Source organism: Protopterus annectens, chromosome 1.part2 (assembly GCF_019279795.1).
Source record: "Protopterus annectens isolate FY-2018-M chromosome 1.part2, PAN1.0, whole genome shotgun sequence".
Classification (NCBI taxonomy): Eukaryota; Metazoa; Chordata; order Ceratodontiformes; family Protopteridae; genus Protopterus; species Protopterus annectens.
The window spans coordinates 505,535,818-505,552,032 of NC_056727.1; the positions used below are offsets into that span (position 1 = coordinate 505,535,818).

At 41.9% G+C, this 16,215-nt stretch overlaps 1 protein-coding gene across 1 annotated transcript in view; it reads left to right on the plus strand.

Annotated features, from left to right (window-relative positions):
• The window catches only part of NPHP1 (nephrocystin 1), a 1,368,595-nt gene that overhangs the window by 594,668 nt on the left and 757,712 nt on the right, over positions 1 to 16,215 (plus strand). The window lies entirely within an intron of this gene.

Here is a 16,215-nt window from a genome sequence, read left to right on the forward strand (position 1 = left end):
GCATGCTTGGTCAAAGGAACAAAATCTGCCTGACCATGTTAAAGCAAAATTATTAGATGCTCCTTTACAACATGATACTTTGTTTGGTGTTAAGGCAGAAGAGGTGTTAAAGAAAATTGAGGACAAAGCTAAATCTATGCAGACAGTCAAGGATTTCTTACAGGTACAGCCACCTAGATTTAGCAAACACTGGCCTATAAAGAATTGGTCCTTTCCAGTCTCAGACAGACCTCAAAGGGGCAGATCCAGACGCCCTAGAGGCAGATCACAGCTGCAAGGATCCTACAGGTCTAAGCAGTGGAGTGCTTGTACCTCCAAAGGTGGAGAAGACAAAGCACAATCATACAGGAAACAGTCCCAATGACTTCCACCTGCCTGCACCAAGCACTTATCTTCTGGCAGCACCCTTAGGGGGAAAACTAGCACTTTTTTTCTCAAAATTGGCACTTTATAACCAGGGACAAATGGGTTCTAGACATAGTGTCACAGGGCTACAAGTTTCATTTCCATACCCTGCCAAGGGCAAACAGTTGGCCAGACCTGCCAAAAAATCAATGGGCAGAGGCTCAAAAACAAGTTGCAGCTCTCATGGACATGAGGGCTATTCAACAAGTGCCACAGCAAGAGCAGGGACAAGGATTTTACTCAAGACTATTCTTGGTACCCAGAAAGGACAAAGCATGGAGACCAATACTGGACCTATCTATTCTAAACACTTTCCTGGATATACCAAAATTCAAGATGTTGACCTTACAGCAGCTTCTGCCCATGCGGGGCAGCAAGGCTTGGCTCGTGACTTTAGACCTAAAAGAGGCATACCTGCATGTCCCAATCAGACAATCATGCAGAAGATACCTCAGATTTAAGGCTGGCTCAAAGCATTACCATTTCTCTGCACTGCCCTTTGGCTTGTCTACTGCACCCAGGGTCTTCACAAAGTGCCTGGCACCAGTAATTACTTACTGCAGACAAAGAGGAATACAAATATATTCTTAGTTGGACGACTGCCTCATACAAGCAGAGAACAAGGACATTCTCCTACAGCATCTGTTTGTGATAAGACTTTTAACATGCTTAGGGTACACAGTCAACAAAAAAAAAATCAAAACTAGTACCCTCTCAAGAGATAATATTCCTAGGTGCAAGCTTAAATACAACTGCCCAGATGGCTTATCTCACTCCAGACAAACAAAGGCAATTGACTATCTATTTCAAGGAAATGGCAACAAAGGCCCAGTTATTTGCAAGAAAAATTCTGCAGGCTTTGGGCTTCATGGCATCCTGCATCTTACTAATTCCATATGCAAGACTGCATATGAGGAAAATTCAATGGTACCTAAAAAGTGTCTGGACACAACATTGCCACAGTCTGGAAACAATGATTACTCTAATTCCCTGCCTGCAACAGGAGTTTCAATGGTGGACAAAGGCTTGTCACCAAAACAAGGGACAGCCATTCTCAATACCCCCAGCCAGGCAGAGCCTAATGGCGGATGCTTCAGATTATGCCTGGGGGGCACACATGGCAGGAAGAGGCATTCAGGGCACCTGGTCCACAAACCAAAAACATCTACATATCAGTCAGAAAGAAATGCTGGATGTTCAAAATGCCCTGACAGCCTTCAAGGACCTACTTCATCTGGGACAACTACTGATAAAGACAGACAACATCACGGTCATGTGGTACATAAACAAGCAGGGGGGCACTCATTCTTATCCCCTGTGCAGACAAGCCATGGCTTTATGGGACGCAGCATTGACTTACAAGTTTATCTGCAGGCACAATTCCTGCCAGGAAAGGAAAATACTCTGGCAGACGAACTAAGCAGAAACCTCATGGATCCCCACGACTGGCACCTGGATCGACAAGTCTTCAGCATGATAACAAAGAAATGGGGACGCCTGGACATAGATCTATTTGCCTCCCCTCAAAACAATCAACTAAAACGATTCTGCACAAGGACTTATCACAGACAAGCTTGGAAAGTGGACACCTTATCTTTCAACTGGACAAATCTATCAGTATATGCCTTTCCTCCACTGCCTCGCCTCCCCAAGGTACTCCTAAAGGTCAGGCAGGAGAAACCAAAAATGATTCTGATTGCCCCAGACTGGCCATGCCAGTACTGGTATCCGATCTTAAGGAACTTGTTCCAATGCCTAGCCTGGGCCTTACCTCAAATACCTCATCTACTGTCCCAGCAAAACAATCAGATTCTGTACAGCCAACTCAGGACCCTAAACCTGGCAGCATGGCGGATAACGTAGCCATACAAACCACACCTCTCAGTAAAGCTGTGATGGATGTCATTTTAGAAGCCAGAAGGCCTAGTACTAGAAAATCCTATGCTGGGAAATGGAAGAGATTTTGCGCTTGGAACCAAGCTCAAGGAACTGATACAGCTGTAACAAATATTCCTCAGATTTTGCAATACTTAACTGAGATACTGGACAAAGGCCTATCTTTTTCATCAATTAAAATCCATGCTTCTGCCATTTCAGCTCATTACAATACAGAGCCACCACTCTTTTCTCATCCTTTATTAAGGCAGTACCTCAGAGGAGCTAAAAACTTAAGGCCTCCAAGGAGAATGCCAGTACCTGCATGGGACCTCAATTATGTCTTGGAAAAACTCACCTTACCTCCTTTTGAGCCAGCTGCTACTGCGGATATAAAGTTCTTATCTTGGAAAACAGCTCTGCTCCTAGCAATAACTTCTGCAAGATGAGTTTCAGAGCTACAGGCTCTCATGGCTGTGGAACCCTTTATCATTTTTTATCCAGACAGGGTCTCTCTGAGAACAAACCCTACATTTATGCTTAAGGTGGTATCCAGTGTAGCCCTTAACCAAACAATTCATTTGCCAACTTTTTATCCAAATCCACAGAACAAGGGGGAGAAAATTCTGCATTCTTTGGACGTACACAGACAACTTAGATTCTACTTGGACAAAACTAAAGTTTACAGAAAGACAGAACAATTACTAGTGGCATATGCCACAGCATCACAAGGAAAGGCCATCTCCAAGCAGACTATTTCAAAGTGAATAGGTCACTGCATTTGTTTCTGCTACTCACAGCATGGCAAACCAGTGCCTAAGGGCATTAGGCCACATTTAACCAGAGCTGCAGCCACTTCTGCAGCCTTTCTCAGGGGAGTTCCAACCAAAGACATTTTAGAGGCTGCTACTGGGAGTTCAGTGCATACCTTTACAAAACATTACAATCTGCCTCTTTACTCTAAATCCAGGGCAGGCTTTGCCACTGCAGTCCTGCAGGGCCTCATAGCCACTCCTAATGCTGTTTAGCTCCAGCCCCCCAACTATAGCTTTGGGACTCAACCTAAATGTAATGACTGCAACAGTGAAACACGAAGAACATAGTAAAGTTGTGTACACTTACCATAAATGTAGATGTTCGAGTGTATTCACTGTTGCAGTCCAGGTTACCCACCCGCCATCCCCCTTATTTTTGCTGGAACTTATCTTTACTTCTCTAATCTATACAATCTAGGTGGTGTATTTGCTTATAGATGAAGGTAAAGCTTATTTTGGTGCATGTATGTTTTATTTACATAATTTTAGCCTACCCTTTTGGGGGCACCTGACATCTGGGGCAAGAAAAACTGAATAAAATGGCGTCGGCTGCATCTTTTATACCCCTGATGACCTGATGTCAGGGAAGAGGTGACAGCAACCGAAGCAGGACCCACGACTTTGGAATTCAGGCCGACTGAGGGCAGTCTGCCAGCAGGATAACCCAAATGTAATGACTGCAACAGTGAATACACTAGAACATCTACATTTATGGTAAGTGTACACAACTGTACTTTTCACGGCCAGCAGCACTGGTGCGAGCCGTGAAACCTTGCTTACGCGTGCCACACATCATTAATATTCATGGTGCTATGCTACTTGATGAGCAGTATTGGGCACACAAAATCACTCCATGTAGGCTCTGAGCGGAACCTACACAGAGATTATTGAATCCTGCAGACTCTCACTCTTTACTAGTTTCTAATTAAAACATTTAAAATATCTCATTGTATTTATTATTTCCAGTTTAGTTTATTATTTCCTTGTTAGCAGTCATTACATTTGAGCCGAGAATAATTTATGGGTCCAATAGACAAACTTTTGCAAGTAGTTCCTTTTAGGTTTATATCTGCACAAATAAACCATCTGTGTAACTGAATTTGAAATTGTTGCCATTCTGGTGTACACTTCTGGTTTCTCCAACAGGTTAGTAAAAAAACATTTTGTACATAGTGCTCTATTATTTAGCACTATTTGTGTACTGACTCTCACTGTAAATTAATTTAGAGGCCTCTTTGTACCTATGGATTCTTTAAAGTCCTACCTTTTTGACAATCTTTTTAAAGAATAACAACTCGAAACTATGTACTACGTCTGGAGTTTTCATTAAGAACCAGCAGTTCGTTGCAAATCAGGCTTGTTTTAACTGAACTAAACTGAATAAACTCTTGCTATTGAGATCAAAAAATTGTATTACCAATTTACTTGTAGTTGCATATGTTGTCTTCTTCTTTCGATTGTTCCTGTTAGGGGTCACCACAGCAGATCATGTTTCCATTTCTTCCTGTCCTATGCATTTTGCTGTGTCACACCAACCACCTGCATGTCCTCTCTCACCACATCCATAAACCTTATCTTAGGCTTTCCTATTTTCCTCTTACCTGGCAGCTCTATCCTTAGCATCCTTTTCCCAATATACCCAGCATCTCTCCTCTGCACATGTCCAAACCAACACAGTCACGTCTCTCTAGCTTTGTCTCCAAACAGTCCAACTCTGCTACCTCCAGCTCTGACTCCTGCCTTTTCGTCAGTGCCACTGTCTCCAACCCATATAACATAGCTGTTCTCGCTACCCTCTTGTAGACCTTCCCTTTCACTCTTACTGGTACCCATCTGTCACAAATCACTCCTGACACTCTTCTCCACCAACTCCACCCTGCCTGTACTCTCTTCTTCACCTCTCTTCCACACTCACCATTACTCCGAACTGTTGATCCCAGGTATTTAAAATCATCCACCTTCACCAGCTCTACTCCCTGCATCCTCACCATTCCTCTATCCTCCCTCTCATTCACACACATATGTTCTGCCTTAGTCTTGTTGACCTTCATTCTTCTCCTCACTAGAGCTTATCTCCACCTCTTCAGGGTCTTCTCAACCTGTTCCCTACTCTCACTACAGATCACAGTGTAATCTGCAAACATCACAGACTCCTGCCTAATCTTTTCTAGTTGTGTGTGTGTGTGTGTGTGTGTGTGTGTGTGTGTGTGTGTGTGTGTGTGTGTGTGTGTGTGTGTGTATATATATATATATATATATATATATATATATATATATATATATATATATATATATATATATATATATATATATATATATATATATATATATATATATATAATATATATATATATATATATATAAATTATAATAAAGATCTCAGTGCTGAATTAGGTGGGAAGGCACCTAGGACATATGGATTTGTCAGTTAATCCTACAAAAATAAGTAGTAAGATTGCAGGTGACACGTAAGTCTAGACATACTGGAATTTAATTCCTCTAGAAACATCATAGATGGTAATATCTTGTCTCATAGTCATATTGCACTGAAGCATGTTTCTGGTGGTCATATTAAATAAATAACACATGAAGGGAGGTCTATGAGTAATACTGATGGGACTACAAATGTAGTAACTTGTGAAATCGATGAGATTTTTATTTTATTTATTTTTATTTAACATTTGTTGACTGGGAATGTCCGACTAGGTTCCACAGATCCTGTTTTCAGCAGAAGCCCGGGGAGAAATGCTCCAGAAGCATGTCTTTAGAATGTGGGAGGAAACCGGAGTACCCAGAGGAAACCCACGCGAACACAGGGACAACATGCAAACTCCACACAGAAGGCACCCCAGCCGAGAATCGAACCGGAGAACCTCTTGCTGTGAGGCGACAGCATTAACCGCTGCACCACTGCACCACCCATGAAGATGAACACTATACCACCAGTGCTCTACCCACATATCATTATTAATCAACGTACAGTGGAAAAATGGGTAGAGCAAGAGTATGACAAGCTTTCAAAGTGAACATCCAACAATTTATTATTATAATAATAATAAAAGAAAGCTAATACAGTAAATGAGTATGTTACTGTTGAAGTTTTATATCATATTGACAAGTAAAACACACTATCAGATGTTAACTTTTTGGCTTCTCAGTCAGACCCCCCCCAGCCATGAAGTATCAGAAAATGACTGTCAAATGTTAGTGCTTGATGACTCCATACTACTTCCTGCAGTTAAACACTTACTGAAACTAGACAAAAGTAAAATCACTATATTTGCTTTCCCTTGGTTAAAACTGAACAACATTAACAAGCTAATTCTTAGATTAAGAAATAGATAAACATAGTGGTGATATGAATAAAGGAATGTTTAAACAAAGTCAATAAAACCAGTAAGTTAATGAAATAAACCCCATGATTTTAATGCAGGCTTTAAATGTACAGTATCATTTAATCTTGCAGAGTAGTAATCCATTTCAGTTCAGCATGCTCAGTTTCTGTAATAAAATCACTTCCTTTATGCTAGGGGTAGGCAAACAAGACTTTATTTTTCAGATAGTAGTATGAGTAGTAATCTGCTTATGCATCGACTAATGTGTCTTATCAAGGGTTCCCCGTATGTATTCGAGTGAGGTTAATGTAGTATGTGAAGTGATTAAGAATTATTGGCCAGTTCTAATGGCCGATGATACCCTTAAGATAGTTGTAGGTGCTTAACCTAAATTCTGTTTCAAGAATAATAAATCCTTGAAATGATGAATTTGTTGTGGACAGAACAGGAGCACTACTATGCAGTATGAACATACATGTACATTTTGATACAGGTCCAGTAATGGCTACAAATATCTTTGCTCTTCTCCACAGTTTATTTATCCAGATGCAATCATCATAAACCTAAGCAATATGCAGATTGTAATAGTATGGGTTTGGTTTATTTCGTGTTCTGTACCCGATGTTCATGTTTTTATGTAGGGAAAATAAATCGTTCTTTGAAGGGTAATGTTTTAGAGCCTATATATGATATTTGCAAGAATTTTAGCTAAACATGTTGACACTTTTGGAGAGTCACACTTCTTTAAATTTTTAGTGTTGCAACTTGTTTTTAATAATTTAAGAAGGAGTGATTTTATTACGAAAACTGAATATGCTGAATTGAAGTGGATTGTTACTGTAACAGCTGATAAAAAAAACAGCTTAAATAATACTGTACTTTTAAAGCTGGCATCAAAGTCATATGGTTTATTTCATTAATTTGTTGGATGTATTGTATAAAAGAATGTGATGCTGTTTGATTTTATGGTCTGAAGAAGCGCCAGAAGATGTGAAAGCACTTAACCAGTTTATTAAAGATTTATTTTAGTGCTGTGTTGGTTGGTCCTTTCTGTATTTTTCTTTTAATTCATATATTCTGTTAATTCATAGATTGATGTTTAACAAATATGTATCATGTAACGTGGTTAGTGAGTGTGATACAAATGACTTGCTTACAGAGTGTACCATTTCATGTGTGTCCCCTTGCCACTTTATCACATTAGACTCAGTGGTTAAAGCTCTAAGGAAAATAAAAAAAAAAATCAGTGTTAGTGGGTCCAGTTAATATCTCAGCCATTTTGGTTATTAATATGAAGCACTTGGTCAGACTTCTTTTCAACAAAATTTTACATGATGGTTCCGGAGTTCTGGAAACTATCTCATGTGACACCTGCATACAAGAAAAGCATCTGAGATGAAGTTGGCAATTGTAGATCTGTAAATCTGACATCTATTCTGGGCAAATGCTTCAAACACTGCATTGTTGGCCTTTAATGAAAATACAAATAAGTGACCCTAATTGATATATGTTAACATGGTTTCATAAAAGGCAGTTCCACACTAACCAACCTAGTAGAATTTTATGACCAAATACCTCTGGCCTTAGATTATAGTCTGACTTCCAGTGTATATGACTCTGGATCTAGCTTAAGCCTTTGATTTTCTTCTTCACTTAGCAGTTATCAAAGGGGTGATGCAAATATTAATTTACACATAATAAAATATTTTCTGTCCTGATTAACTGGCAGGTTACAGTGAATGAAAATCAGGAGAGCTTGTTCAGGAAATCTTCCAGTCAAGTTAGGAGTTCCACAAGAGTCAGCTTTGGGATGTACATTATATTATATAGTATTGTGTTTGGAACAGTCACACAAAATAAAAGCTGCTGGCTGTATGCTGATAATTGCAAAACAGTCCTTTTTATCAAGTAAAAATGACATTTCAGTCATTAGTAACTATTTTGAAGAGATATATAACAGGGAAAAGGTAATTGTTTAAAATTCAGTATAGATAAAATGCTTCATTATTTTGGTGAACCCATGACTGGAAGTATTTTTTTACACTAACAGCTTTAAAACCATTGATTTTTAATGGACTTAGGCATCTTAGCATCTGCCAACTTCTTTAGTAGACATGTTGACAGTTTGCAAATCTGTTATAAGAAACTGTTGGACCTAATGTTAAAAAAAATCCAGCTAGAAAGGGTGCTAGCTGTGTGACAATGTTAGACACAACATACATGCATACAGTCCATATTAAAATATAACAATAGCTTCTGTATCTACAGTATTACACAGTTGCAATGCCTAGACTCTGTACAGAGGTATTACACAGTTGCAGCGTCTAGAATCTGTACAGAGATATTACACAGTTGCAGTGCCTAGAATCTGTACAGAAGATGTTCACCAAAAATTTATCAAAACAATGTGATGTTGCATATGGAATGCTGTGTATTTTAAATTGATGCACCTTAAGGTATCATTATATACAAACCAAATTTATTTTGATATACAAAGCATTTTATGACAAGCCCATACAGGTAATGTTAGATATTAAACCTTATTGGACAAGTAATGCTTTAGGAAATGAGGAACTGAATTTATAAATGCCGAGTTTTAGAACGAGATGTAGATAGCCTTATGTTACAGTAGGATATTACAGTAGGATTACTTGAATTATGAAACAAACTCCTGCTATGTAGCAGTTTGTTTGAGTCATCTAATGCATTAAAAATAATCCGGTTGCGTGGGTTGAGGCTTTTGACATATTTGGGGAATCAATGTTCCTAGACTGTCTTTGACCTGAATACTATAACCAGACCTATGAAACTTATAACATGTGAGTGAGTGAATGTGTATGTGTGTTGGGTCATGGCTGAGGAGTAGCTGGGAAGGACAAATTCAGTTAAATGGTTAAATTATTGAATTAAAAGCTTCTGCCTCTCTCAGCTAGAATTGCCTTTTTGTAAATACCTTCACATTTAAATGATTACACCTGGAATATTGTCTTATTCTTGCACAAAAATTGATAGTAACAACACGGCACAGCTCATTGATCTCTGTGATCAAGGTGCCCTTACACTGGGGAGACAAACATTTATATTGACACTTGGAATGAAAGCATTTATAAAGGTTACACTAGCAACCTACATTAGCCTACCTGATAAATTTGGGAATCAACAACCTTACCTTCAGGGACATACAGATGTCAGTGTTACAAAGGTAACACATGATGTTAAGTTGTCCATCTCACCTTCATTCTTGCTGTTTGAGTTCGGAGCCGATCCTCGGCTCCAACTCGGCCATCTTCTATAGCTCAAGAGCTGTTTACTGGCTCGAGGCTACCCCTTATTCCAGAATGCCCAGCGTCAACTACCCAGATCTCGTTTGCTGCTTCAGCTGCAAGGTTGCTTCATTACTGGCTCAGGCTTAGTATAGTTTTTTCTATTATTATATTTGTTGTTTATTCTTAAAAATTTGTCAAGTTTTTTGTCATGTTTTTGTCTAGATATATTACTTTATCCCTTATCGCTTTCTTGTGTGTTGTAGCTTTGTTGGCCATCGCTCCATAACTCGCAGGCCTTCTGTTTCCCCTGAACCCGTTTAAATTAGAGAGTACTCTCCCCCCCCCCTTAGGGCAGCTGTTTAAATTAGAGGCTCTCCTTTCTGTTCCTTAACTGTAAAAAAAAAAAAAAAAAAGACTGTTTGTTTCTTAGTTTTGTAGTATAGCTTTTTCTTATTGTTCTTGTGGTTGTTGTTAGTAAAATGTCTAAAGATACCAAGGTATCTAGCTTCAAAAAGTGTGACTCATGCTGTCAGAAAATGTCTCTGACAGATGGGCACACTAGTTGTATATATTGTTTGGGCACTGTTCACCTGCAGGACTCCTGTTCTATATGTCACGCTTTTAGTCCAAGGGTCCTGCATGAGCGCAAAAACAAATTAATCCTTTGGGGATTACTGAAGCCTCAGGATTCTCCGGCTAAAAGTATTCAGCCAGCGAAATCCCCTAAGTCTGTCAAACCGTCGGCTCCACCTTCGGAGCCAACTCCTTTACTTGACCAACCAAGTATGGACAAGGCAACGCCTCCGTCGGCTCCATCTGCTATTTTGGAGCCGTCTCGGAGCCATAAGAAACTGAGGTCTCTGTCCTTGGAGTCCATCCACTCAGCACCTCAGTCAACCTTGTTACAGAGAGAACATAGCCATCAGTCTTTCCACTCCTCTCGATCCTCTAGATTATCGGATCATGATGTGGAGAGAGTAGTAAGTAGGTTGCTTAAGTCACAGGCACTGGCAAAAATTCTGTCCAACCCACCGAAACAGGTATCGGGTACAACCGCCTCTATTTCCATTCCTTCTCTGACTGCATTTAGCTCGGAGCCGGAGACTATGGATCCGCAGGTAGCAGAACCGTCGACGCCGATCATCATCTCTCCTTCGGTTCCGACGTCGGCTCCAATTACCTTGATTGTACCTTCTATCGAGGGATCTGGGTGCTGAGGCTCTCTCGTTGGCTCCAGGGGGGAGTGGCATCAGACCCTTGTCTGACCCGTTGTCCCCCTCGGAGCTTCGGCGCAGGTGAGCTCGGCTCAAACATCAGCCTCGGAGCCGTCATCCTTGATGTGGAGAAGGACTCCTGTTTCTTTGGAGCCGGAGCTTTCTCTACCTAGAAGTTGGGATGCCTTTGAGGTCATGCGGAGTGTGCTGTCCCCCAAAACACCTCTACTGCCAGCTCCATCGGCTCTTCTTCCCATGGGGTCTGTTCCAAACCCTACTCCTCTTCCAGACCTCAAGCGTAGGGAACCTATGCCCCAGGACACCCCATTGGGTGATCCCTCTTCTTCCGAAGCCTCCCATGGGGTTTGTTCCAACCCCTACTCCTCTTCCAGACCTCAAGCATAGGGAACCTATGCCCCAGGACACCCCATTGGGTGATCCCTCTTCTTCCGAAGCCTCCCCTGATCACTTGGAAGAGCTTCCCTGGAAGAAGAAGTGCAAGAGGAAGCACATAGACTCCCCTGAGTCTATCACTTCAGATACATACATGGATGAATCTGAGGGGTCCCCAAGGTCCCTCTCTGAAGATGTTTTCTTTTCGGACATCCTTGAAATGCTTAGACAGAAGAGGGACTGGACTTCCCTAGCCCCTACCGAGGACAAGTCTGTATACCTGGACGCATTCAGTTCCCGACCTTCCACCTCCTGGGTATCTCCTCCTTTCGATCCACTCATGTCTGTAGTGGCTCAAAAGGCTTGGTCAGCTCCAGATTCTGTGGAACCTACTCCGAGGAGACCAAACAAATTTATTACAGCCCCCCAGGGCAAACAATTCCTCTCCAAAGGTGTGCCCATTGATGCCATGTAGCAGCAGCCACCACGAAAGAGTTAGCAGAAACCTCTTAATCTGTTCACCCTCCAAACAAAGAGTCTCAGATGATGGACTGCTATGGAAAGTGAATATTTGCTTCAGCGACCTTTTCAATGAGGTCCCTGAACTATCTATGCCATTTTACACGTCTTCAAAGGGATCTCCTGAAAGAACTTGGAGATACCCTTCAAGATCCTACAGTTGAGGGAGCACCAGCCAAAGTAGCTTTTGAGCTTGCGACTCTTAATTCCATAGTCAACTCCTCCATGAGGCTGATTTCCTATGCAGCCGATGGAGTGAGCAGAGCTGCAGGCACAGGTGTGGCTCTCAGGAGACATGCTTGGATGCGGCTATCATTTTGCGGAATCCTTTCGAGTGTCCTTCACCAATACTCCCTTTGATGGCTCCTTTCTCTCTGGGCCTCAGGTGAAAGACACATTGACCAGGTGTGAACAGGAAGGCAAGACTCTCTCTGCCATGGGAGTCCATTTTTCCACCCCTTCCAGACTTTATCCCAAGTGTCAGAAAGATGTGGTTCCGAAAATCCCAGGGACCCTTGCCTGACACACGTGGTGATTTTTTCCCCTAGGGCAGAGAGGGAAACAACAATAACAGACGCCGCCCTCATGGCAGAGGGGGACTGCAAAACCAGGGTGACAGAGAAACCTTTTCTGCGAAACCCTTCCAACACCCTTAAGGGTTGCCCGACTGCTCACCTCTGGAGGCAGTCGGGGGAAGACTTTCGCTGTACCCAAAAGCCTGGCAAAATATAACAAGAGACAGATGGGTACTATCCATTACATCTGGAGGTTACAAAATTCCCTTCCATCATTCCCCCATAGAATCAAAAAAGCCCATCCCAGATGTCCCACCCAGTCTATGGGATCAAGCAGTCACAGAAATTTCAAGACTGCTAGAAAAAAGAGCCATTCAAGAAGTCTCCGCAGACCAACTAGGATCCGGAACTTACTCAAGATTCTTTTTAGTACCAAAAAAGACAGTGGACTGGAGACCAATACTGGATCTCAGCAGATTAAACAAATCTGTACAAAAAGAAAAGTTCCAGATGGTGACACTGCAGTCCATTTTCCCTTTTCTGGGTCAGAACAATTGGATGTGCTCGATAGATCTTCAGGACGCATACTACCATATCAAGATGGACAGACACTCCAGGAGATTTCTTCGCTTCCGGGTAGGGGCCAGTCATTACCAGTTCAGAACTCTGTCCTTTGATCTCACCTCAGCCCCCAGGGTGTTCACCAAATTTATGGCAGTAGTCACGGCTCACCTGAGGCGTCAAGGCTTCCAGGTGTTTCCCTATCTAGATGACTGGCTCCTCACTGCTACCACCAGGCATCAACTCTTAGAGGCACGGGATTATACAATCACATCATGCACTCAACTAGGCATTACAGTAAATTTCAAAAAATCTGCCTTGTTGCCCTGTCAGTCTATCACATACATAGGAGCAGAATTAAAGACAAAAGAAATGTTTGCAAGATTACCACAGGAAAGAGTCTCCACTATTCGTCAACAAGTGTTAGTTCTTATGCAGAGCAAAAGGATTCAAGTCAGATATGTCCTCCAAGCTCTAAGCTCAATGGCAGCTGCCATTCTTCTTGTCCCATTAGCGCGTTTCCACATGAGAATCCTTCAGTGGCTTCTTTTCACGCAGTGGTCTTTCCAGTAACTACCCATGTCTCACATGATCCTGATCACAGAAACATGCAAAAGACACCTTTCTTGGTGGATGGTCTCCCCACTATTAATTCAGGGCAGACCTTTCATACAACCCCCTCCAGTAGCCACAGTGACCACGGATGCCTCCCTGATAGGGTGGGGGGAATTATCTAGGCAGGACAGTCCAAGGCACTTGGCAACCTGACGAGTACCATCTGCATATCAGTGTCCTAGAAATGAGAGCAGTACTCCTAAGTGTTGCAAGCCCTTCAAGACTCTCTTCCTTCTGGGACCATTGCAATCCAAATGGACAACATGTCAGTGGTGTGGTACATCAACAAACAGGGCGGGACCAGCTCTTACCCCTTGTGTAGAGAAGCACTCAGACTGTGGCAATGGGCGATTTCCTCCCACCGTTTTTTGATAGCAACTCACATCCCTGGGAAATCCAATGTCATAGCGGACAGGCTCAGCAGAGCTATCCTCATGCCTCACGAGTGGTCTCTGAATCAGGAAGTTGCGGATCTTATCTTCTGCAAATGGGTATAGCTTTGCTGTGACTTATTTGCCACTCCTCTCAACAACAAATGCAGCAGCTACTTCTCCCTACTGCCTCTTCCAGGTCATATACCCAGAGATGCTCTAGTCCACGATTGGCCTCAGGGACTCCTTTACGCTTTTCCCCCTTTTCCCCTAATACCAAGACTCATACAGAAAGCAAAATCATTGGGTTGCAAAATGATCCTCATTACCCCATATTGGCCTCGACAGATATGGTTCCCGTTCCTGCACCTCCACCTTCTGGATCAACTGTGGATTCTGGACCCAGTTCCAGATCTTCTGATTCATCAGTCAGGTGGGTTGCACCAATCCCTTCAAACTCTCCAGCTCACAGCTTGGTTATTCCACTTCCATCCTTAGCCAGGCTTTCCAGTATCTCCCCAACAGTCCGTGATATTATTGTTTCCTCACATAAGTCTACTACTAGGAAAACGTATGCTAGTAAATGGAAACTTTTTTCTTACTGGGCAGAATCTAGAAATTTGGATCCTTTCTCAGCCCCAGTCCATGAAATTCTTGAATTTCTAGCACAACTCTTTCAGTCTGGTGCGGCTTCCACTACCATTAGAGTACAACTAGCTGCCATTTCTAATTTTCATATCGGTATGTTTAATTCTAGCATAATGCCTCATAAGCTCTGCAAGGCCTTTATGAAAGGAATGTCTCTTCTTAGACCCCCAGTTAGAGATCCTCCTCCTCCTTGGGATCTCAATTTAGTTTTAGCTTCCTTAATTTTGCCTCCCTTTGAACCGGCAGCATCATGTTCCTTAAAATTTCTTTCTTGGAAGACACTTTTTCTGGTTGCTATCACTTCAGCTAGACATGTCTCAGAACTTCAAGCACTATGTGCTCGCCCTCCTTATCTGGTGTTTCACAAGGACAGAGTTTCTCTGAGGACCAATCCATCTTTTATTCCTAAAGTCTGCTCAGAGAACAATTTAAATCAATCCATAGATCTCCCAGTTTTCTTTCCTAATCTCAGCAACAAGGCAGAATACAAGCTCCACCAATTGGATGTGCACAGACAATTGCATTTTTACCTCCATAGAACTAAGGAATAAGAAAGTCAGACCAGTTATTTCTTTCTTTTGCTTTCAACAAACAAGGCCTTCCAGTTTCTAAGGTGACCTTATCCAGATGATTATCTGATACTATTGTCTTTATTTATCAGTTATGAAATAAAGAGCTACCAGCTAAACCAAAAGGTCATTCCACTAGAGCATTAGCCACCTCTGTAGCCTTTCAGTCTAGGGTGCCCATAGACTCAATCTGGGCAGCTGCCACTTGGGCATACTCACACACTTTTATCTCTCATTACAAGGTGAATATGGTCTCCCGGAGCAGAGCTTCCTTTGGTTCTACTGTTCTGAAGAGTCTGTTCCAATGAGCCACCCGGGGTTTTAGGTGCTAGGAACGCTGTCCCAAACAGCAAGAATGAAGGCGAGATGGACAACTTAACATAAAGAAATTATGTACCTACCATAACGTTCCATGTTAGTTGTCTTCATCTCGCCTTCCTTCTTGTGTCCCTCCCTCCTTCCCCCTTCCTAGAGGATTGAGAGGAGTTCCTTTTTGTTTTCACTGGCTGAGTATCTTTTATCACTTCACATGCCAGGTAATTTATGACTCTTTCAATGTTTAGGTGTATTGGACAACCAGTTTTTAGGTAACTGGTTACTCTACTTATGTCTAGTATGCGCTATCACAAACGAGATTTGGGTAGCTGATGCTGGGCATTCTGGGATAAGGGGTAGCCTCGAGCCAGTAAACAGCTCTCGAGCTATAGAAGATGGCTGAGTCGGAGCCGAGGATCGGCTCTGAACCCAAACAGCAAGAAGGAAGGCGAGATGAAGACAACTAACATGGAACGTTATGGTAGGTACATAACTTCTTTATCTCAACTGTCTTAAACCACTTTATTGTCAATAAGCAACATGTTTTTATTGTTATTAAAATGCACATAGAAAATGGTTTTATCTCCTTTTTGTGATTGCTCAAACTGTTTTGTTTACCAGCAATACTGCCGTTGTATGTAGTTGTTATTTTCATATTGTTAAATCATATTTTCATTACATCATTTATGTTATTGTGTATGCCTTTTGGCCTGTGCCATGGCTGAAAGGGGTCTTAAGGCCAGTTCTTTTACCCAGTTAATAAACAAACAAGCAAGCCATAAATTAGCTGACATGTTAA